Source organism: Choloepus didactylus, chromosome 12 (genome assembly GCF_015220235.1).
Source record: "Choloepus didactylus isolate mChoDid1 chromosome 12, mChoDid1.pri, whole genome shotgun sequence".
Classification (NCBI taxonomy): Eukaryota; Metazoa; Chordata; class Mammalia; order Pilosa; family Megalonychidae; genus Choloepus; species Choloepus didactylus.
This window is the reverse complement of record NC_051318.1, coordinates 50,326,188-50,352,116: the sequence shown is the minus strand read 5'-3', so window position 1 is coordinate 50,352,116 and position 25,929 is coordinate 50,326,188.

Here is a 25,929-nt window from a genome sequence, read left to right as displayed (position 1 = left end):
CTGTCTCTTACCATTTTGGCACAGAGCCAGCATGTGATTTTGATGCCAGAATGAACAGAGTAACTTTGTGCACATACTGGGGGATACGTATGTCTGGCCCTATTAGTCTGGCATGACTCACCATCATAGAACTTGCCCTGCATGTGGAAGACAGTTTACAGAACGTTCTTATGGGAAACTGTGGGAGAAAAATCAAATAGTTGCCTGGGACAAGAATTGCTGACTGTAGAACATACATTGAACTACCCAGGACTGCAAGGAAACTGTTTCCTAGGGAAGACAGGACACCACATTTATATAAATTAGGTGATTCCTAGGGCCGTATGCCCACGTCCAAGATAAGATGCATGTCCAGAAATGATCAGGGCAGCTCCCTACACTTTGACCTCAAAGTATTCTCAAAACCCATTGCTTGGATAAGTTCTGGAGAGCACTCACACAGGTCAATCTGCAAAGACTGGTAAAAGTGATTTCTCTCTTTCCTTCTTTTATTTTTGTTAGGTCCTGGCATTTAAGGAAAGCTCTGTCATAACACTAGCTGGATTCAAGCTTAAGGACAGAAGCCTCAAAGTCTAAATTCTAGTGGTAACATAATAAATTATCAACATGTCCAGGTTTTAACCAAATTTTATAAAACATACATGAAACAGGAATGGATGGTCCAGGAAATGGAGAAAAATAAAGCACTGCCCACCATCAATGAAGAGGATCAGACCTGGGACATTTCAGACAAGGACTTTTGAAAATTGTCATTAATATGCTCAGAGTGCTAAAGGAAATATGAGCAAAAAACAAAAATATATCAGGAAAATGAGAGATGAACACAAAGAGAATATCAAGAAAGGAATGGAAATTTAGAAAAGGAACCAAACAGAGCTGGAGACCACTGTAACAGAAATTAAAAATTAAAAATTTCCTAGAGGGATTCAAAAGCACATTGAAATTGACATCATCAACATGGCAATGTAAATAGCTGCAAAAAACTTCTTTCCAGATATTCAGAAAAATGGGAGATCACCTTGACTTTTTCAGAACTCTGGAGGAGGGTACGGACAGGAGAAAAACCCTACAGATGCCAAATTGAGGAAGAAGAGAGACATAAGGTAGGAGAACTGTGTTTCAGACCAGTGGGTCCTCTCTTCTCCCCCTCACTTGGTCTCACACAGTACAGAAGGAACACAGAAGCAGCAGTTAGGACTCCTCTCTCATCCCACCAGGGACACAGATTAAAAAAAATTGCTCAGAGCAGTGAGAAAGATCCCCATCATTTGGAGACCAGGGGGATGGGGAGGACATTTCAAGGCCCAGATCAATGAGGGATGAAGAGTCTGAGAAAACATGGAACATGGCAAAAGACATTTATAGTCCTGAGTCTGAAAACCCTTCCCCCACCCTTGAGGAAAATAGTAGCCAGTGGCCTGATACTTGCCTTGAAGACTACTGAAAACTGTGGCATTTGGGAGAGTCCTCTGCCACAGAGGGAGTGGGTGGCACAGCCCCACAATGAGTCACACTTTACCCAGCAAAGTGAGGGTGCAAGAAACCCACAGCTTCAGCCATGCCATTAGACAAGGGCACCAGGAGGTAATTTAGCCCCACCCAACCAGATTCACCTGGGCTCCAAGAGGTAATCAACATCACCCAGCAGGACTCAGCCAGGCTACAACAGGTAATTAACCCCCACCCAAGCAGCTCAGCTCCAAGATGGAAATCAGTCTTACCTGGTCAGACACTGCCTTGAGTCCAGAAGGTAAACACCTTCTAAGAGCAATTAAGTAACTGAGCAGTGCCATTTGCTGGATAGACCAGAAAGTGCAAGAGAATTTTAGGATATCTCAGAACCTCTGCAGAACATATCCCAGGCCCAGTAGAACTGGTCCACACCCCCTACCCAGGAAACTGGCCATGTTTAAGTTGAGAAATATGAAAGAACCACAGTTAAATCAGTGTTCTTAAACACACACACACACACACACACACACACACACACACACACACACACAGGGCTTGCTGCCTGGCAAAAAAAAAGGAACACTCCTGGGAGCCAGCAGAATTGTTTTACACACACACACACACACATAGACACACACATACAGAACTTACTGTGGTGCCCAGTGCCTATTCCTAGAGGCAGGATGCTGTGGGTGCTTGGTTATAGGGAGATATTGTGGGGGCACAGCTAATCTGACAACTGGTCAGTGAGAAAGACATATAGGCAGGGCAAGAAACAGAGTAACAAGAGCTAAAATATCCTGATCAGTTAAACAGAAGCTGTTAGAGGTTTAGAATAAGCTGAACTGAACACCAAAGAACAGAGAACTAGGTCAAACAACAAGAACACCTAAAGTGAAAGAGTGAAAACAACCTCTAGAATAAACTAATCAAGGAAACCAATGCCTAGACACCAACAAAAAATTACAAGTCACACTAGGAAAAATGAAGACATGGCCCAGTCAAAGGTATAAAGTAACATTTCAATGGAGATACAGGGATTGAAACAACTAATTAAAGATGTTCAAACAAAAATGTTAAATCAATTCAAAAACCAAATCAAAGAGCTGAGGGAAGATATGGCAAAAGGATGAAAGATGTAAAGAAGACATTGGGGGGAACATAAGGAGGAACTTGAAAGTTTTAAAAAACAAAATGCAGAATTTATGGGAATGAAAAGCACAACAGAAAAGATAAAAAACACAATAGAGACTTACAACGCCAGATTTGAAGGGGCAGAAGAAAGGCTTAGTGAACTAGAGACCAGACATCTGAAATCCTACACACAAAGGAAAAGATAGAGAAAAGAATGGAAAAATATTAAAGTCTCAGGGAATTGAATGACAGCACGAAGCACAAGAATATAAGTGTCATGGGTGTCCCAGGAGGAGAAGAGAAGGTAAAAGAGGCAGAAACAATAATGGAGGAAATAATCACTGAAAATTTCCCATCTCTTATGAAAGACATAAAATTACTGATCCAAGAAACACAGCATACCCCAAACAAAATAGACCCAAATATACCTACCCCAAGACACTCACTAATCAGATTATCAAGTGTCAAAGATAAAGACAGAATCCTGAAAGCAGCAAGAGAAAAGTGATCTATCACATACAAGGGAAGCTCAATAAGACTATGTGTGGATTTCTCAGCAGAAACCATGGAGGTGAAAAGGCAATGGTATGGTATATTTAAAATATGGAAACAGAAAAACTGCCAGCCAAGAATTCTGTATCTGGCAAAACTGTCTTTCAAACATGAGGTTGAATTTAAAATATTTTCAGACAAGCAAACATAGAGAGCTTGTGAACAAGAGACCTATTGTACAAAAATTCTAAAGGGAATGCTGCATGTGGCAGGAAAAGAAAAGGGAGGCAGAGGCTTGGAGAAGGGTGTAGAAATTAAGACTATCAAGATAAAAAGAGAAAAAAAGATGTGACATATAAAATTGAAAAGACAAAATGATGGACGAAAGCAATGCCTTTATAGTAATAACGTTGAATGTTAATAGATTAAACTCCCCAATAAAAAGACATAGACTGGCAGAGTGGATTAAAAAACAGGACCCAACTGTATGGTGCCTGTAAGAGACTCACCTAAGACACAAGGACAAAAATATGTTGAAAGTGAAAGGTTAGAAAAAGGTATTTCATGCAACAAGAACCAGAAAAGAGTGAGGATAGCTATACTAATATCAGACAGAGTAGACTTCAACTGTAAAAAAATTAAAAGAGACAAGGAAGGCTCTACATATTAATAAAAAGTACAATTCATCAAGAACACATAACAATGATAAATAGTTATGTACCGAGCCAGAGTGCCCCAAAATACATGAGGCAAACAGAGACAACACTGAAGGGGGAGGTAGACACCTCTGAAATACTAGGTGAAGACTTCATTACACAACCCTCATCAATAGATAGAACATCTAGACAGAGGATCAATAAGGAAAGAGAGATGTTGAATACTATGATAAATGAACTAGTATTAACAGACATTTAAAGAACACTACATTCCACAACAGCAGGATACACATTTTTCCCAAGTGCACATGGAACACTCTTCAGGATAGACCACATGTTGGGTCACAACACAAGTCTCAACAAACATAAAAATATTGCTATTAAACAAAACACTTTCTCAGATCATAATGGAATGAGGTTGGAAGTAAATAACTGGAGGAAGATTGCAAAGTTCACAAATATATGGAGGCTGAGCAACACACTCTTAAAGAAGTGGGTCAAGTAAGAAATTACAAGAGAAATTAGTAAATATCTCAAGGCAAATGATAATGAAAACACAGCATGTCAAAACTTATGGGATGCAGCAAAGGCAGACTGAGCAGGAAATTTATTGCCCTAAACACCCATATCAAAAGAGAAGGAAGGACAAATTTGAGGAATTAACTGTTCACCTGAAGGACCTAGAGAAAAACAAACAAACAAAACAAACAAACAAAAAACAGCAAACTAACCCAAAAGCAAACAGAAGGAATGAAATAAGAAAGATTAGAGCAGAAATAAATGAAACAGAGAACATTAAAACTATAGAGAGACTCAACAAAACCAGAAGCTGGTTCTTTGAGAAAAACAATAAAATCAATGGACTCTTAGCTAGGCTAACAACATAAAAAGAGAGAGGATGAAAATAAATAGAATGAGAAATGGGAAAGAGGACATAACCACTGATCCCACAGAAATAAAGGGGATAATGAGAAAATACTATGAGCAACTATAGACTAAAAACTATACAACATAGAAAAAATGGACAACTTCCTAGAAAAGTGTGAAAAACAAACATTAGCCCAAGAAGAAATAAATGACCTCAGCAAAATAATTACAAGGAAAGAGATGGAATAAGTCATCAAGAAGCTCCCAAAAAAGAAAAGTCTGGGACCAAATGGCTCACATGTGAATTCTACCAAGCATTCAAGAAAGATTTAGTACCAATCCTGCTCAAACTCTTCAAAATAATTGAAGAGGAAGTAATGCTATCTAATTCATTCTGTGAAGCCAACATCACCCTAATAGCAAAGCCAGACAAATATGCTACAAGAAAAGAAAAACTATAGACCAATTTCTTTAATGAATATAGATACAAAAATCCTCAACAAATACTTGCAAAACAAATCCAGCAGCACATTAAAAGAATTATACACCATGACCAAGTAGGATTTATTCCAGGTATGCAAGGCTGGTTCAGCACAAGAAAATCAATTAACGTAATATGCCACATAAATAAATCAAAGCAGAAAAACCACAGAATCATCTTGATTGATGCAGAAAATGCATTTGAAAAAATTCAACATGGTTTCTTGATGAAAACACTCAAAAAGATAGAAATAAAAGGGATTGTTCTCAATATGATACAGGCAATACACAAGAAATCCACAGCTAACATCATACTCAATGGGGAAGGGCTGAAAGCTTTCCCTCTAAGGTCAGGAACAACACAAGGATGCCCACTGTCACCATCGTTATTCAACATTGATCTTGAAGTTCTAGACAGACCAACTAGGCAAGAAAAAGAAATTAAAGGCATCCAAGTTGGAGAGGAAAAAGTAATACCTCCACTGTTTGTAGATGACATGATCCTATACGTATATGAAAAATGTACAGCAAAACTGTTAAAGTTAATATAGAAAAGTGGCAGGCTACAAGATCAACACGCAAAAGTCAGTAGTGTTCCTATACACCAGTAATGTGCAACATGAGGAGAAAATCAAGAAAAACATTCCATTTACAATATCAACCAAACAAATCAAGTAATTGGGAATACACTTAACCAAGGCCACAAAAGACGGGTAAATAGAAAACTATGAGAAATTGCTAAAAGAAATCAAATAGAACCTTTAAAAATGGAAGAACATACCATGTTCATGGATTGGAAGACTAAATATAGTAAAGACATCAATTCTGCCTAAACTTATTTATATATATATTCAGTGCAATACCTATTAAAATACCACCTTACTTTGCAGAAATAGAAAAACAAATAATCAAGTTTATTTGAAAGGGAAAGATGCTCCCCCAAAGCCAAAAATATCTTGAGAAAGAAAAATGAAGTGGGAGGTCTCACACTGCCTGACTTTGAAGAATATTACAAAGCTGCAGTGGTCAAAAAAGCATGGTACTGGCATAAAGATAGATATACTGAGCAATGGAATCTAACTATGAGTTCATAAATAGATTATCTCATCTATGGACAACTGATGTTTGACAAGGTGGTCAAGCCATTGCAATTGGCACAGAGCAGCCTCTTAAATAAATGGTGTTTGGACAACTGGATATCCATACACAAAAGAATGAAAGAGGACTCCTATCTCACACCTTATACAAAAGTTAACTTGAAATGGATCAAAGACCCAAACATTAGAGCTAAGATCATAAAACTTTTAGAAGAAACTGTAGAGAAATATCTTTAAGATCTTGTTTTCAGAGGTCGTTCCCTAGACATTACAACCAAAGTGTGAGCAATAAAACAAGGAATAGATAAATGGGATTTCCTCAAAATTAAATACTTTTGTTCATCAATAGACTTTGTCAGAAAGTAAAAAGGCAGCTTATGCAATGGGAGACAATATTTGGAAACCACATATCAGATAAGGGTTTAATATCTAGAATATAAAAAAGATATCCTAGAACTTAACAGAAAGACAAACAACCTGATTAAAAAATGACAAAAGGCATGTACAGATACTTTCCTGAAGAGGAAATACAAACGGCTCAAAAACATATGAAAATATGCTCAACTTCACTGGCTGTTAAGGAAAGGCTAATTAAAACCACAATGAGAAATCATCTCACACCTACCAGAATGACCATTATCAAAACAAGACAAAACAAACAAACAAACTAACTAAAAACAGTAAATTACAGTGCTGGAGAGAATGTGGAGAAAGAGGTGCACTTATTCACTCTTGGAGCGAATGTAGAATGGTGCAGCCACTATGGAAGACAGTGTGGCAGTTCCTCAGGAAACTAAGTATAGAATTGCCATATGATCCAGCAACTCCATTACTAGGTATATACTCAGAGGAACTGAAAGCTAAGAAATGAACAGACATTTGTAAACTAATGTTTATAGTGGCATTATTCATGATTGCCTAAAGATGGAAAAAGCCCAAATGTCCTCAATACCTGAGAGATGTGTGTGTGTGTGTGTCAGTGTGTGTATAATGGAGTATTACACAGCTGTAAGACAGAATATAGTTACTGGACATATAACAACATGGATAAACCTTGAGGGCATTATGTTGAGTGAAATTAGCCAAAAAAAAAAAAAAAGGACAAATATTGTAGGGGCTCACTAATATGAACATTAATGAGAAAACCTGAAGAGTTAAAGCTGAGAACACAGGTTATCAGGAAATAGAAATAGGGTAGAGATTGGGCATTTGATGCTGAAGGATTATAGAATGGTCAACAGGATTATAGAATGGTCACACAATACTGTGTGATAGTAGCACAATATTTTAAGTTCTCTGAAGAAAGATGTGAGTAAAGTTGAAAGAAAAAGCTATGGACATGTATGACACCCGAAGGAAAGACAGAAGAAAAGGACTGGGACAGTATAACTTATTGAAATCTAGAGTGGTCAGTGCTGGTGATTAAAAGTACAAATATAAAAATGTTTATACATGTGGGAAAACGAATGTCAACTTTTCAAGGTGTTGAGAATAGGATGGTATTGGGGAAAAATATAATCAAGAAAAACTAGAGAATATAGTTAACAGTAACATTGTAATATGCATCAATTAATTGTAACAAAGGCAATATACCAAAGCTAAATGTCTATAAGAGGGGAACATAAGGGTTATAAGGGAGACGTTTGGGATTCTTGGTAGTGGTGGTGTTTTCTGAACTTTTTATTTTATTTTATTTATATTTTTTCTTTTATCCTTTTTATTATTCTCATGTTAGTTTTCTTGGAGTAATTCATTACCACAATCAAGGGCTGATTGTGGTAATGAATGCACAACTATATGATGATATTGTGAACAGATTGTACACTGTGGATGATTGTATGGTATGTGATTATATCTCAATAAAAATGGAGGGCAAAAAATAAACAGAGGGATACAAGTGCTGGAGAAAATATGGAGAAAGGGATGTACCTATTCACTGCTCACTGGTGATGGGGAAGTAGGATGGTATAGACCATCTGGAGGGCAGTGTGGTGGTTCCACAAGAAGCTAAGTATGGGGTTGCCATAAGATCCCCAACCTCCTTACTGGGTATATACTTGAAAGAATTGAGAGGAGGGTTACAAATGGACATTTGCACACTGGCATTTATGGTGGCAGTATTCACGATTCCCAATGGATGGAGGTGGCCTTACGGTATGTGCTGGTTTGGATGCATTATGTCCCTGAAAAGCCATGTTCTTTGATGCACTCTTGTGGGGGCAGATGTATTAGTGTCAATTAGGTTGGAACCTTTTGATTGTTTCCATGCAAATGTGACTCAATCAACTGTGGGTGAGACCTTTGATTAGATAATTTTCATAGAGATATTACCCCATCCATTCAGGATGGGTCTTAGTTAAATCACTGGAGTCCTATAAAAGAGGTCACAGACAGAAGGAGCTCAGAGTAGCTGAGAGTGACATTTTGGAGAGCAGCTGAGAGACACATTTTAGAGACAGCCATTGGAAGCAGATATTTGCTGATGCTTGGGAGATGATAGCCCAGACTTTGCTCCAGAGAAGCTAAGAGAAGACAAAATGCCCCAAGAGCAAAATTTGGGGAATGCACAGGAGCTAAGAGAGGAGCTGGAACACATCCCAGGATGAGCAGATGCCAGCCACATGCCTTCCCAGCTAACAGAGGTTCTCTAGATGCCACTGGCCTTCCTTCGTTGAAGATATATTCATGATACCTCAGTTTCAACATTTTCATGGCCTAAGGCTGTGAATTTGTAAGCAAATAACCCCCTTTTATAAAACTAACCCATAATGGCAGCATTAGCAAACCTGGATAGGGTACCTCGACTGATGAACAGAATGGTGAACTGTGGTGTCTGCATACAATAGAATACTGAATGGTGACAAGAAGGATTGAAGTTGTGAGGCATGTAACTAGGTAGATGGATCTTGAGACAACTGTTTAAGTGAAATAAGCCAGAACAGAACAGAAAAGCATTATAATGCCTTACTGATATGGATTAACTATAATGTGCAAACTCTGAGAATTGAATCTCAGAACACAGGTTATCAGGGGAAGGCTTATTGTAAACATCCCTAGATTGTAAGCTCTTACATCAGCCACATCATCTATTCCTGGGTTGTAATGGTTATCTCTATATTCTAAGAAGCTGAGCTCTTTATGTATAACCTGGTCTGGCCCTAGGACTTTGAGTATCTGTTTGACACTTGAGACACAGAGCTAGAGTTTGGCAGCCAGGAATGTCAGTATTATCCCATACAGCAACTGCTAAAAAAGCTGGAAAAGAGTTCAGAATTCAATTAGAGATAAGAATGAAGTGGATCTGGTTAGGAGCAAGGTAAATCAGACAAAAGGGAAAAGGATGACATTGACTGTGTTTTAAAACTTCAAATTTTGTGTGAGACCAAAGGAAGATATGTTTATTTGGTGCCAAATCTATATTTTCTGTAGCACATCACATAATACAGTATGTATGGTCAGTTTACTCAAACACCATAATTACATGGAACTTTGAATTGGGAGTTGGATGTAATTGGTGTGTACAGGTTAGTGTGAAACCCCAATACCTCCCAAAGTAACTTCAGCAGAGAATAAAAATGCACTTGCAAAGCCCCTCTGACGGACTCAGGGAAATGCAGAAATATTAACTTCAAAAGCACTGAGGACTACCAATTTTGAAGGCTGAGACCTTGATCTTGGGGCTTGCTCTTATGATGCCTGTTGCTGCAAAGAAGAGGCTAAGCCTATTATAATTGTGCCAAGAGTCACCCCCAGAGAACCTCTTTTGTTGCTGAGATGTGGCCTCTCTCTCTAAGCCAACTCAGCAGGTAAACTCACTGCCCTCCCCCTTGCATGGGCATGACTCTCAGGAGTGTAAATCTCCCTGGCAATTTGGGACATGACTCCCAGTGATGAGCCTGAATCTGGCATTGTGGGACTGAGAAAAACTTCTTGACCAATAGGGGAAAGAGAAATGAAAAAAATAAAGTTGCAGTGGCTGAGTCATTTCAAATGGAATAGAGAAGTCATTCTGCATTACATATATCTCTTTATAGTTTTTAATCTACTGGAATAGCTAGAAGGAAATACCTGAAACTGCTGAACTGCAACGCAGTAGCCTTGATTCTTGAAGATGATTGTATAACGATAGCTTACACAGTGGGAATGTGTGAATGTGAAAATCTTGTGGTTCACACTCCCTTTATCCAACATATGGACAGATGGGTAGAAAAATGGGGACAAAAATTAAATGAATAATAGGGGGGTGGGGTATTTTGGGTTACTTTTTTGCTAGCATTATTTATTTATTTATTTTTGGAGTAAAGAAAATGTTCAAAATTGTCTATGGTGATGAATTCACAACTATATGGTGATACTGTGAATAATTTATTGTGCACTGTGGATGACTGTTAGGTATGTGAATGTATCTCAATAAAACCGAATTAAAAAAAGAATTAAGAGGAAAACATTCTAAACACCTGCATGATCTTAGACACACCAGTGTTCATCAATCTGTGTTACAAATGGGGTTTGCACTAGTGTTGATTCCATGAGGATCAAAGGTACTTCTATGTTAATTGTATCAGCATATTAATATGCCACTGAAAAACTCTGAATCCATTCCTTTTCAGCTGCATTAAGCCTACACAATAAAACTAATCTTAAGTTTTAGAAGTGTACTACATGCCAGAGAAAGTCAACATTTACAAATAACTGAAAACATAATTAAAGTTAAAAATTAAACACAATTTACAAACTATGATGAAATACAATATTTAAATTAAAAAAGCACAATAGAAATGGTAGAAGAATCATTAAAACTGAAGATAAAACTGGGGAAATCATACAGTCTGAGGAGTAGAAAGACAAAAGAATGAAGAAAAGTGTAAAGGACCTGAGGAATTCTGGGACAATATCAAATGTTATAGTATATGCCCTGTGAGAATCACAAAAGGAGATGAAAGAGAGAAAGGGACAGAGAGAATATTCAATAACACTGAAAGCTTCCCAAATTTAACAAAATAATGGAAATACAGATCCAAGATTCTCAAAAAGCTCTGAACAGAACAATCTCAAGTAGACCCACACTGTAACATATAATAATCAAACTGTCAAATGCAAAAGATAAAGCGAGAATTCTGAAAGCCAGAAGAGAAGAATCTTGTCCTATAAGGGGTCCTTAAGAATATTAAGTGATAATTTCTCCTTGGAAACTATGGAGGCAAGGTGGCAATGGGTTGGCATATTTAAAGTGTTGAAACAAATACCAACCAAGTACTTCATATCTAGCAAAACTGTCTTTCAAAATTAAGGAAAAGATTAAGACATCCCTAGATAAACAAATTCTAATGGAGTTGGTCACCACTAGATTGTCCCTGCAAGAGATACTAAAGAGAATTCTGTGGCTCCAAAGTAAAGTAAAATAGATTAAGGCCACATGAAGGAAAAGTATCTCAGTAAAAGTAATAACAGGTATATAAAATACTAGTATTATAGAATTTTTGGTTTGTAAATCCACTTTTGGTTTCTACAGAATTTAAAAGGCACATGCTTAAAAGATAATGATAAATCAGTGGTTTTGGAGTCATAATGCATAAATATGACAATTTTTGATGAAAAATAAATAAAGGTGGAGTGATGAAGGACTGTGGAATGAAAGTTTGTGTATACTATTGAACTTAATTTTGTATTCATGCAAATGAGAGTAGTTATACTTTTAGAATGTTAAATTTGAGCCTCATGGTAACTACAAAGTAAATACCAGAGAATTTGCAAATTCATAGAAACAGAAATTAGAGTACAGGTTGCCAGAGATGGGACGCAGGCAAGATGTTGAACTGATGCAAATAGGTACAGGCTTTCTGTTTTTGAGATGTGAAAATTTTAGTAATAGAAGTTACTGAAGGTACTACAGCAGACTAAATGAGTAATTTCAATGTTTATGTTTGTGAGTTGTTGAGATGGGAAAGCTTATGGTGTATATATGTTCCTACAATTTGAAAATGAACAATATAAGAATCTCAATAAAAAGTAGAATTTTAAATAGGAACATAACAGTAATATTGGAGTTTCAAACTACAAAAACTGAAATAAAAATTTTCTAGAAGGTTTTATTATCAGATTAGAGCAGGTAGAAGAAGGAATCAGGGAAATTGAAGAAAAGACAATTGGCATGATTCAGGCTGAGGAGGAGAAAGAAAAAAGATGAAAAGAAGTGAACAGAGCCCAAGAGACCTGTGAGACACCATCAACTGTACCAATATATGCATTAAGAGAATCCTAGGGAAGAAAGAGAGAAAGTGGTAGAAAGAATATTCAAACAAATAATGGCAGAAAACTTCTCAGATTTAAAGAAGATATGAATATACACATTCAAGAAACCCAAGAAAACTGAAACAGGATAAACATAGTGAAAACTACACCCAGATACAAAATAGTCAAAATAATGAATGCCAATTACAAGGAGAGAATTCTGAAGGTGTGGAGAGTAAAGCAATATGTTATGTAAAAGGGAGTTCCAATAAGATTAAGGGCTGGTTTATCATCAAAAATCATGGAAGAAAGAAGGGAGTTGGATGAAAAGTTTAAGGGTTCTGAAAAAAAATTATTGCCAGCCAAGAATTTTATATCTGGTAATACTGTCTTTCAAAACTGAGGGAGAGACTAAGAGATTCCCAGTAAACAAAAGCTGAGTTAGTTTGTCACCGTAAGATCTACCCTACAAAAAATGTTAGAGTTATTTAGGCTAAAAGGAATGATTATCAGTCATAGAAAGTGGTATAAAACCTAAAGATTTTGAGTAAAGATAATCATATAGGTAATTACAAATGTCAGTATTTTTTTTGTGTAATTTTTTGGATGTAAATTTTTTTTTATTTTTTAATTGAGATTATTCACATACCATACAATTGTCCAAAGATCCGAAGTGTACAATCAATTGCACACAGTACATCATATAGCTGTGTATCCATCACCACAATTATTTTTTTTTAATTTTTAGAACATTTTCATTACTCCAGAAAAAAAATAAAAGACAAAAAAAAGGGAAACACAAATCCTCCCATTCCCCTATCCAGCCCCTCTCCATTACAGGCTCATAATATTGCTATAGTACATACGTTACTGTTGATGAATGAATGTTAAAATACTACTAACTGTAGTATATATTTTGCAATAGATATATTTTTCCCTATATGCCCCTCTATAGTGAACTTCTAGTTATAGTGTCATACATTTGTTCTAGTTCATGAAAGAGATTTCTAATATTTGCACAGTTAATCATGGACATTGCCCAACACAGGATTCACTGTTTTATACACTCCCATCTTTTAACCACCAACTTTCCTTCTGGTGACATATGACTCTGAGCTTACCTTTTCCACCACCTTCACACAACATTCAGCACTGTTAGTTACTCTCATAATGTGCTACTGTCACCTCTGTCCATTTCCAAACACTTAAATTCAACCTGATTGAGCATTCTCTCATAATAAGCAACAGCTCCCCATTCATTAGCCTCATTCTATATCATGGTAACATACTTCATGTCTATGAGTTTACATACTATAATTAGCTCATATCAGTGAGACCCTGCAATATTTATTCTTATGTGTCTGATTTATTTCACTCAATATAGTGTCCTCAAGGTAACTTCAACACATTTTTTAAGATGCTTTTGTTCACACACCATACATTCCATCCTAAGTAAACAATCAATGGATCTCTGTGTAGTTGGGTATTTATGTATTCATCACCATCCCCACCATCTATCTTTCTTCCACAAAGGAGGAGGAAGAGTCAAAGAAGGTAGAGAGACAAAAGAAAAAAGAGAGATAAACAACAACAACAAAAACATGACAGCTAGGAGGCAGCAAAAGAAAGACAGCATTAAACTAAAGTAGAATAAAAAGTCAGACGACATCACCAATGCCAAGAGTCCCATATCCCTCCCTTATGTCCCGCTCTTTTATGCATACAGCTTTGGTATATTGCCTTTGTTATACTAAAAGAAGCATAACACAGTGTTCCATTAGTTATAGTCTATAGTTTTCATTGATAGTATTTTCCCCCCAATACCACCTGTTCTAGTTTGCTACTGCTGCTATTAAACAAAATACCAGAAATGGATTGGCTTTTCTAATGGGGGTTTATTTGGTAAAAAGTTACAGTCTTAAGGTCATAAAGTGTCAAAGGTAAGGAGGTACCTTCACTGAAGGATAGCCAATGGGTCCAGAAAACCTCTGTTAGCTGGGAAGGAACATGGCTGGCATCTGCTCCAGAGTACTGGTTTCAAACGTTTTTTCCCCAGGACATTCCTCTCTAGGTTTCAGCTTCTCCCCAAAATGTCACTCTCAGTTGCTCTTGGTATATTTGTCCTCTTTTAGCTTCTCCAGAGCAAAAGTCTGCTTTCAAAGGCCATCTCCAAAATGTCTCTATAAGCTTCAGCTCCTCTCTCAGCTTCCATGCATTCTTCAAAGTGTCCCACTTAGCTGTAGCAAGCTCACTCCTTCTGTCTGAGATTTTATAGGGTCCCAGGGAACTAATCAAGGCTCAAGCCGAATGGGTGGGGCCACACCTCCATGGAAATGATCTAATCAGAGTTATCACCTACAGTTGGGTGGCTCACATCTCCATGGAAACAAAGAACTGCAATCTAATCAACAATAAAATGTCTGCCTACACAAGATTGTATCAAAGATAATGGCATTTGGAGGGACATAATACATTCAAACTGGCACACCACCCTATTTTTAACACCTTGCAAGGCTGACATTCATTGGTTCTCCCTCATGTAAAAACATTTGTATATTTTATCACAATTGTTGAGCACCTAGGTTTCACTGAGTTATACAGTCCCAGTCTTTATCTTTCCTCTTTCCTCCTGGTGTCCCACATGCTCCTAACCTTCCTCTTTCAACCATAGTCACAGATATCTTTGTTCAGTGTACTTACATTGCTGTGCTACCATCACCCAAAATTGTGTTCCCAATCTCTCACTCCTGTCTTTTCTTATGTCTGTAGTGCTCCTTGTAGTAAGGTTATCTTGCTCACAAACTCTGTCATTGTCTGTTCGTCAAAGAATATTTTAAACTCTCCCTCATATTTGAAGGACAGTTTTGCCGGATATAGGATTCTTGGTTGGCAGTTTTTCTCTTTCAGTATCTGAAATATATCATAACATTTCCTTCTTGCCTCTGTGGTTTCTACTGAGAAATCCACACATAGTCTTATCAAGCCTCCTTTGTATGTGATGGATCGCTTTTCTCTTGCTGCTTGCAGGATTTTCTTTGTCTTTGATGTTTGACAATCCGATTATTTAAGTGTCTTGGTGTAAACCTATTCAGATCTATTCTGTTTGGGGTATGCTGCACCTTGGATCTGTAATTTTATGTCTTTCATAAGAGATGGGAAATTTTCATTGATTATTTCTTCTATTATTGCTTCTGCCCCTTTTCCCTTCTCTTCTCCTTCTGGGACACCAATGAAACATACATTCTTGTATTTCATTTTGCCCTTAAGTTCCTGGAGACGTTGCTCATATTTTTCCATTCTTTTCCCTATCTGTTCTTTTGTGTGTAGGATTTCAGGTGTCTTGCTCTTCAGTTCCTGAGTGTTTTCTTCTGCCTCTTGAGATCTGTTGCTTTATGTCTCCATTGTGTCTTTCATCTCTTGTGTTGTGCCTTTCATTTCCATAGATCCCGGCAGATGTTTTTTCAAACTTTCAATTTCTACCTTATGTACCCCCAGTGTTTTCATTATATGCTTCATCTCTTTTGCCATATCTTCCCTAAACTTTTTGAATTGATTTAGCATTAGTTGTTTTAATTCCTGTATTTCAGTTGAAGTGTAAATTTGTTCCTTTGACTGGGCCATAACTTCATTTTTCCTAGAGTAGATTGTATTTTTCTGTTGTCTAGGCATCTGGTTTCCTTGGTTAACCCAATCAGGTTTTCCCAGACAAAAATGGGCCCAGATCTCAGAAGGGGCCATATTCAGTATCACGTTTCCCTGAAGGTGTGTGTTAGAAGATTGACACACCCTGTGAGGTCTCAAGCTGCTGTGCTTTTCCTAACCTGCCCAGCAGGTGGCACCTGTCAGCCTATCACTCCTTACTGGTGTAAGGAGGTGTGGCCTGCTTAGTTTCTGTTTGGGCTGTTTTCCCCCAGGCTCTGGGATTTGGTTCTGAATAGGACGCTGGTAGTAGGGCTGGGCAGCACCTCCTTCCTCTTAGGGAAGATACACCCCCTAGGGAGTGATCATCAGCATTTAAATAGGTTCTTTGTCTCACTCTGCTATCTCCACCTTTGTCCGGGTCAGAGTGCTGTGAGCTGAAAATGGCTGTGGCTTTCTCCACAGAAGCTGAGAGAGTAGCTGCAGATGAGAGACGGCTTGAAGATGGCTGTTGAAAGCATACTCTTGCTCCAGAGAAGCTAAGAGAGGACAAACACCCCAAGAGCAACTAAGAGTGACATTTTGAAAAGGAGCTGTGGCCTAGAGAGGAATGTCCTGAGAGAAAGCTATTTTGAAGCCAGAACTTTGAGCAGACATCAGCCACATGCCTTCCCAGCTAACAGAGGTTTTCCAGACACTATTGGCCATCCTCCAGTGAAGGTACCCAATTGTTGATGCATTACTACACTTTATGGACTTAAGACTGTAACTGTGTAACCAAATAAATCCCCCTTTATAAAAGCCAATCCATTTCTGGTGTTTTGCATTCCAGCAGCATTAGCAAATTAGAACAGATACAGGAACAGATATAGGAACAGTTTTATGTATCCCATTAAAGTTAAGCTGATATGAAATCATGCATGAGTTAGGACTTAAATTTAAGTTCCATGGTAACCGTTAAGAAAATATCTGAAAAAATATATAGAGAAGGAAATGAAAATGGACTCTAGTTTCTACACTACAAAAAATCAAATTAATATAGAAGCAGTCATTATAGAAAAGTTCAGGGACAAAACAGTTTCAATATTTACAAAGAAAATGCAGCAAAATAGAAGAAGAAATTTTATATACATAAATGCTTATGTTAAGGAAGAAAGATCTCAAATTAGAGACATAACTTCATAACTGGAGGATATAGAACTAGGAGAGCTAACTAAACCCAAAATGGGCAAAGGAGGGAAATAGCACTTTCAGAGTGGAGATAAATGAAATACAGTATAAAAACAATAGTAAGAATTAACAAAACCAAAAGTGGATGTTTTCACATGATTGATATATTTGATCATGTTTAGCTAAATCAGCAAAAAAAAAAAAAAAAAAAAAAAATAAGGATGAAAATAAATAAAATCCAAAATAAAATAGAGACATTATTACAGTCCCCACAAACAAAAAATGAGGATACTGTGAACAACTGTATACCAACAAGTTAGATAACCTAGGTGAAATGGACAAATTTCTAAACACACACTCACTACCTATACTGACTCAAGAAGAAGTGGAAGATCTCAACAAACAAATAACATGTTAAAGGTAGAATCAGTAATTAAAAGCCTCATAAGAAAGAAAATTCCAGTATGGTATAGCTTCACTGGTGAATTTTACCCAACATTCCCAGAAAAATTAACACCAATAATTTTCAAATTCCTCCAAAAAACTGAAGAGGACAGAACATTTATGAACAAATTTTATGAGGCTATCACCTTAATACCAAAGTCAAATAAAGATACCACAAGAAAAGAAACACACCCATACATCTTAGCAATATAGATGCAAAAATCTCCAACAAAAAACAAGCAGACTGAGTCCAAGAGCATATTAAAAGAATTATATATCATGATTAATTCTTATTTAACCCAGGTATGCAAGATTCAGTCAACATAAGAAAATCAGTTAATGTCATATATCACATTTATAGAACAAATTAAGAAGAAACACATCTGATAATCTTAATAGATGCACCTTAATAGTGCAGAGAAGGCATTTGACAAAATCCATCACCCCCTCCTGAAAAACGAACAAACAAAGAAAACTCACAAAACTAAAAAATAAAAGGAAACATCTTCAAAATAATATAGGACATATATGAAAAATCCACAGCTAGTATCAATGGTGGAAGTCTGAATGCTTTTCCTCTAAGATCAGGATCAAGACAAATGATTCCCACTGTCAATGTTGTATGGGAAGTTGTAGCTGGAGCAATTAGGCAATAAAAAGAAATGAAAGGCATCCACATTGAAAAGGAAGAAGAGAAACTTTCCTTATTTTCTGATTATCTGTTCCTAAATATAGAAAGTCCTGAAAAATCCCCAACATAGCCACTAGACATAATAAAAGAATCCAGCAAAGTGACAGACCACAAGATCAGCTTGTGGATAATCAGCAGTGTTTGTATCACTAGTAGTGAATGATCTATAGAGAAAATAAAGAAAAAATTCCATTGACAATAACAACTAAAAGAATCAAATATCTAGGAATAAATATAGCCATATGTAGAAGTGTAAGGACTTATATACATAGAAAATTATAAACTATTGCTCAAAGAAAACAAACAAAATATGTCTAAATAAATGGAAGGGCATTCTGTGTTCACAGCTTGGAAGGCTAAATAAAAAGTTTTAAGATGTCAATTCTACCCAAAGCCATTTACAGATTCAACTCCATCCCATGAAAATTTCAACAATCTTCTTTGAAGAGATGGAAAAGCCAATCATCAAATTTATATGAAAAGTTATATGTCCCTGAATAGCCAAAACAAGCTTGAAAAGGAAGAATTAAGTAAAAGGACTCAAAATTTTTTTATTTTAAAATTTATTTCAAAGCTCCAGTAATCAAAATAGCGTGGTACTGGCGGAGGATGGATGGACATATAGACAAAGGGAATTGAGTTGAGAGTTCAGAAATAAACACATCCATGTACAACTGATTTCTGATGAAGGTGCTAAGTCCACTCAGTGGTGAAAGAATAGTTGCTTCAACAAATGCTGCTAGGAAAACAAGATATCCATAAGCAAAATATGAAAGTGGACCCCTTCTTCACACTATGTACAAAAATTATCTCAAAGTGGACTAGAGACCTATATGAGAACCCAAACTACAAAACTCCTAGAAGAAAACATAAAGAAGTATTTTCAGGCTTTTTTGTTAGGCAATGGCTCCTGGTTACTCCAAAAGCATGAGCAACAAAAGAAAAAAATAAGTAAATGGGGCCACATAAAAATTAAAAACTTTTGTGCATCAAAGGACTTTATCATGAAAGTAAGACAATCTACAGAATGGGATTAAATATTTGGAAATCACATATATAATACGGTTTTTGATCCAGAATGTAGAAAGGAATCCTATGATTCAACAACAAAAAGACAACCCAATTAAGAAATGGACAAAAAAACTTGATTAGACATTTCTCCAAAGAAGATATGCAAATGGCCAATAAGCACATGAAAAGTTGCTCACCATTATCCATTAAGAAAATGCAAATCAAATCCATAATTCATACTTCTTCACACCCACTAGAATGGCTATTATTCAAAATTTGGGAATAACAAGTGTTGAGGAAGATGTGGAGAAACAGAAACATTTGTTCATTGTTAGCTTTAAAGAAAACTAGTACAGCCTTGGTGGAAAAAGTTTGGCAGTTCCTTGGAAAGCTAAGTATATAATTACCATATGACCTAGCAATCCCAACTCCAGCTGTATACCTAAAAAAATGGAAAGCAGGACTCAAACATATTTGCATGCCAATTTTTACAGCAGCATTATTCACAATTGCTTTAAGATGGAAGCAACCCAAGTGCCCATCAACAGATGAACGGATAAACAAAAAGTAGTATGTACATACAATGAAGTTCCTAAACATACTACAAAGTGGAAGAAACTTGAACACTTCATGTTGAGAGAAATAAGTCAAATAAAAAAGTGCAAATATTGTGTGATCTTACCTATATGAAAAAACTGAATATGCAAATTCATAGAATCAGAAACTAAAATACTGGTCACCAGGGGCTGGTATGCTGGCATGTAATGGGGAGTTAATGCTTAAATGTTACAGAATCTAATTTTGGAGTGATGGAAACAGTTTGGTAATGTATTGTGGTGAGTGCAGCACAACATTGTGAATTTAATTAAGACCACTGAATTGTATATTTGAATGTGATTAAAAGGGACGTTTTTGGTTGTATATATGTAAACAGATTAAATATTTTTAAAAAACCCATGGAATTGTACAACACAAATGTGAACCCTAATGTAAACTATGGACTATATTTAATAGTATGCTTGTAATAATAATGTTTCACAAATTGTAACAAATATACTACTGTACAGTGTTAATAATAGGGATACCTATTTGTTTTGAGGGGGATGACTATACAAACACTATTCTTTCTGCATTATGTTTCTGTAAGCCTAAAACTTCTAAACCAAATCCATTTTATGATCAATAAGACCCTGCATAATCTTACATCCTGTTACCATTATGTCCTTATTTTCTGCTACTCTCTCCTTAATTTTCACCTTCAGTTTTACTGGACTAAATGCTATTCACAACTAAGCCTCCTCCACCTTTGTATTTCTTTCCAGTGTCATGTTTCTCTTCTTTCTAACCACATGTCCATGTTAAACAAACAAACAAACAAAACCTCAGTATACAGCTACAACACTGTATTTCCCATCCCACCTCCAAGAATTATAAACTGGAGTATAAATGGAATAGAATGCAATATATAGAAAAGATTCAGGTATATATGATAAAGATTGAAATTTAATCAGTGAAAAAATTTTTATAATGCATTTTAGAATAAAAGTTAACTTCTAAGGCCAGAAATAATTCTTAAAATCATCAGATTATAATACGCAATATGACAAAGTCATTAACACATAACTTGGAATTAATTTACTTGAATTATTAAAATACCAACATTAGTTCCAAACAACATATTTTATTATCTCAGTATACAGTGTCTTGCTTGCGTAAATAAAAGACACCCAATATCTGATTTTGTATCTTCAATTCAGTGAGCATATCTTTCCCTCCTACATATAGCAAGACTGTTGACCAAAATCCTTTTGTTGCTTTTTTTATAACATATTACAAAATATTTCTCAGTGATCCTCAATCATTTTGAACAAATTTAGTAAACTTATAAATTTAACTAAATAAACACTTCTTAGAAATTGAATCCTGCCCTCCCCACCCATAAGGGACATGTTCAAGTCTTAATCCATGTCCCTGTGGTTGTGAATCTATTTGTAAGCAGGATGTTTGAAGATGTTATTCGTTAAGGTGTGAATAGTACCTTCAGTTCCTATTCAGATGAGGCCAACTTGAATCAGAGTGGGCTGTAATCCGTAAGACTGGAGTTCTTAGAAGGCAGAGAAAATTCTGACATGGAAGAAGCCAGAAGTCAGCGGAACCCAAAATGGCAGACACGAGAGAGAGAGAACCACGTGAAGGAGGATAGCCAGATATTACTCTGTGAGAAAGCAAGCCTGGACAATGCCTTAAAGTTTGATTTCTAGCCTCCATAATGGTGAGATGATAAATTCTTGCTGTTAAAGTAAAGACATTATCTGATATTTGTCATAGCAACCCTGGCAAACTAAGATAATGTAATGGCATAAAATAAATTATATTTGGTGCCTTGTCATTCTGCCTGGTATAGTCATAAGCTTCCCTTTGAGCGACCACTCCAGTTAGCCCCGCTGTGTGCATAATCCCGAATAGCAGAGCCTGTACCTTCACATGGTTTGGATGGTTAAGAGCTGTCTTCAGCTTCTCCTACTGGCCCCTGCTGCCTTTCCTCAAACTTCTTTTCAGATCAAACTTTCCTTTCAGAGCAAAGGTCCTTTCTTTTTTGCACTGTATAATTTAATAGCAAGCCTGTATCTCCATGTGGCTTGGATCATAAGCTGTCCTCAGCTTTTCTAAACAGCCATTGCTGTCTTGAGTTTTCCCTCCTTACAAAAAAGTTGCCGCTTCTTTTTGCGTCACACAGTTGAAATTTACAATCTGCATTTCCGCCGGACAGCCCCACCCCGCCATTTCGGTCACAAAAAAGGCAAGCGCTCAGGCCCCACGTGCGTCTGCGCCACCCCGCCCCGCCCCCGCCCCCATCCCCTATGGATCCTCGCAGGAGCCAGATCTGGTAAACCCGGCTTCCCTCCTCCTCTGCTTTCCGCTTCCAGGGTTTGTGCATTCCCAGCTGGTTGGCTATTTGTGTTTGTACCATATGGTACAAACAACTTTCACATAACATACCAAACAAGTAAGTTTATATGTACAGTATCATAACATAATTTGTTCTGACCACAGTCCGTATTCTTGTGATTTTTTGTTGGCTTTTAAGACAAGGATAAACTCCAATCTAAAGGCTATAAACTGTTAACTATTTATGAAAGCTTTATTAAAATCTCTTCTCCATGTTAAAGTAAAATTAAATTATATGTAAAAAAAATAAAGAAAAAATGAACAGCAAAATGTAAATGTAAAAATTTAAAATACATAATTACTATAAGTCATAGTTAAATAGATATTCTTGAGGTAAAGACTGCCTTTTGAACAAATTGACAGTATCCATAGAGGAAATAAAGAAATACATATTTAAAAACTGGATTTTATAATGCAGTTTAAAAAAATAAACATGTTTGTAAAAATTTAAATAATTTTAGTGAATTAAAACAAAATATGTTTTTTTCTTCTTTTCTTTCTTTTTTTCACACTCATGTTGCCTTAGCATCTCTGAAATAGATAGTAGTATAAGGGACATTTGAATGGTCACAATTTTTCAGTATCTTAGACCCCATCTTTAGGTCCCTCAGTAACCATACCACTCACCAGCTTGAACAACATCAACAGCTTCTGCTTCCTGTACCCTCCCTGGGTTCTCACTCCCAAGAAAATCAATTGCTAACTCCCTATTCCCCACTCTTGCTTGACCGGCTGCTGGAGCCCCACCTCTACAGCATTCTAAAGGCATGATCTCAAGTCCACTATAATCCTTTGCTCCTGCCCTGCCTAGTGAAGCCTACATTCCTGATGTGTTTCCCTGTGTCACAGCCCAAGGGGGCTTTGCCAGTCAAAAGACCAAAGAAGATGGTGAGCATTTTCTGAAACATGAGCTTTATTTGGGGCTTATTCACAGGGAGGCAGAAATCAGCAGAAATCAAATGGCTTTTCTCTCACCAGGCCGGTACTGCTTTCACAGGAAAGTTGTCTGTGCACTTGAAAGAGGATGGCAAACCAGTTATAAGGATTTAAGACAAAGCCATTCCTAATGGTGGGTGAGCATCCTGTGACACTGGGTGGTGCAGGAAGGAAAGAATTATAGGATGGGGCTTTGTAAACCCCAAGAGTGATAACACTTGGGGGCCAGGAAGCAGGTAGACTAGATTAATATTCTTGCTCTTTTATGAGACCAAGAGTTTCTCACCCTCTGCTTACTTCCTGTTTAAAATTACGATTTACGCTTTTTCTCTTTACTGGCTTACAAAGATGATAGGTTAAACATTAGCTGCCTCGGTCACACAGACTGCTGTGCGGCAAGGTCTGGAGGCCTGTTTTGTTCAGGCCAGGGGCTGCCACATCCTGTGTGACTCAATGAGGTGTGTTGCTCCTCTCTCTTCTAGGACACGTGAGTAATAAATTCTTTCATGCATCTCTGGAGTCACTCATTCTTGCCCTGATTGACTACATAAAGGTACTCACAAAAAAATAACACATACTTAAAAGAAAAGAACATTCTACATAAACCCACCACAAGAGACAATGTGGACAGCTTCATATATATTCCTGTAGCCATTTATTTTATGCAAATAATAATGCAAATATGAATTTATATTATTAATAATATTTTAGTTTTGTCCATACTGTCAATAGGGAAATATTTCTAAAATATCTTATTAAAAGCCATTTAAAAGGCAAAATTTCAGAGATAAAGACAATAGAAAAATGGCCAAAACTTAAACTAGCAAAATTTATATGAAAAATATATTCAACTTCATGAGACATTAAGTAAATGCAGCTTAAAACAGCAATTTGATGAATTTTAAACCTGCCAATAAATTTAACATTTAATTACAATACTGAGTTTTTTAGTGAGCATTAAGTCATAAAATATTTACATTCACTCATAAAATTCTTGATATATTTTATGGGAAATCTGGCCATACACACACACACACACACACACACACACACACACATCCAAAAAGTCATAAAATATTTAAACTCGCTCATAAAATTCTTTACACAATTTATTGGAAATCTGGCTATATAGATATATCCAAATCTTTATATATGTTTATATCCCATAGGTGAAGTTGGGGAAGACTTGATAATTTAATTATAGTATACAATTTTTGTACTGGAATATCAGTTTTTTAATGACACTGAACAATAGTGGTACAACATTTTAGGTGATAAAACAAGCTCATTTAAAATTCAGGTACTTTCAAAAAAATACAAAATACAATACTTTCCGTTTATACTCTCAGTTTACTTCCCCCTCCCCACCCCTTCCCACCCCATTTCATTTGAATGATCCTCAGCTAACTATGCTGTGCATTGACTCCAGGACCCCATCCTGAGTGCCTCTTAGGACATGCAAGTCAAATTTTATGAGGTGTTGATTATCTTGACAGCTCACAGTACACTGGTTGAATATCTCTAGGGAGTCCTTTGTGGCACAAGTTTGGTTCCTGTTGGCCCATACAGAATAAAAGTGTGCTTTGTTCATTGGCAAAGACAAAGTAACAAATTGCTGCCAGTATTGGGAATCACATTAGAGAATAATTGGCAAAGACAAAGTAACAAATTGCTGCCAGTATTGGGAATCACATTAGAGAATAATGACATTAGAGAATAATGTAAGAATACTAACAGGGAAATTTTGTGAAGTCTTGATATACTTCAAGTTTGGTGTTTAACACCTTGTATAAATTACATCACCTTTGTTTAGTATTCAATATAAAATGAACAATGATCATTTATAACTAATTCAGACTTTTTTTATGTTGCCTTTACAAATGCTGAAAATAAGCAGGACTTTCTCAAAGTACAGTGCCATTTTTAAACTTCAGTTCATAGTTATATATTTTTTATTAATGCCTTTCATACATGCTATATAAAATTGTACATTGTCCCTGGGAAAATTTCATTGGCAATTGATCTACTTAAATGAGAAACATTCTAAATGTGCATTTCCATTATTATTCTTACAGTAGTCTGTTAATAGAATATGTATTGCTGTCATAATTCATTGCATTTTGATTATTGATTAACTTTCTATAATGTGCTGTTGTACTCCTTTACATAATCCAAGATGATTGGAAATGATAAATTAGATAGTTGAATGGTTAAAAGTGATATCTCTGGAGTCAGATTTTGTTGGTAGAATCTCTGCTCCTTCAGTAATTAGATGTGTGATGTTGAACAAGTTACTGATCTTTCATTGCCTTGGTTTTCTCAACTCTATAATGGAGTAATATTTTCCTCTTCATAGGATTGTTGAAAATGTTAAATGATATAATATATTAATATAGTTTGAATAGTGTCTTAACACTTTCTAATTGCACAATAAATATACCTAGGAATAAATTAAACATCAAAACTTAGTGGGTAATTATTTTGTTATTTTAAAGTTGTTGAGACATTGGGACAAATTATAAATTTTGTTAAATAAATAAAAGCTAATTTTTTCCAGTGTTAATTCTATTTGTCATACTCAGACATTTAACTTCTCCCCATTTATGGAATGAAATGAGTCAGGCAAAGTGACTTTCTATATTCAAACTTATTTAGGATTCCTTAGAAAATAGTTCCAAAA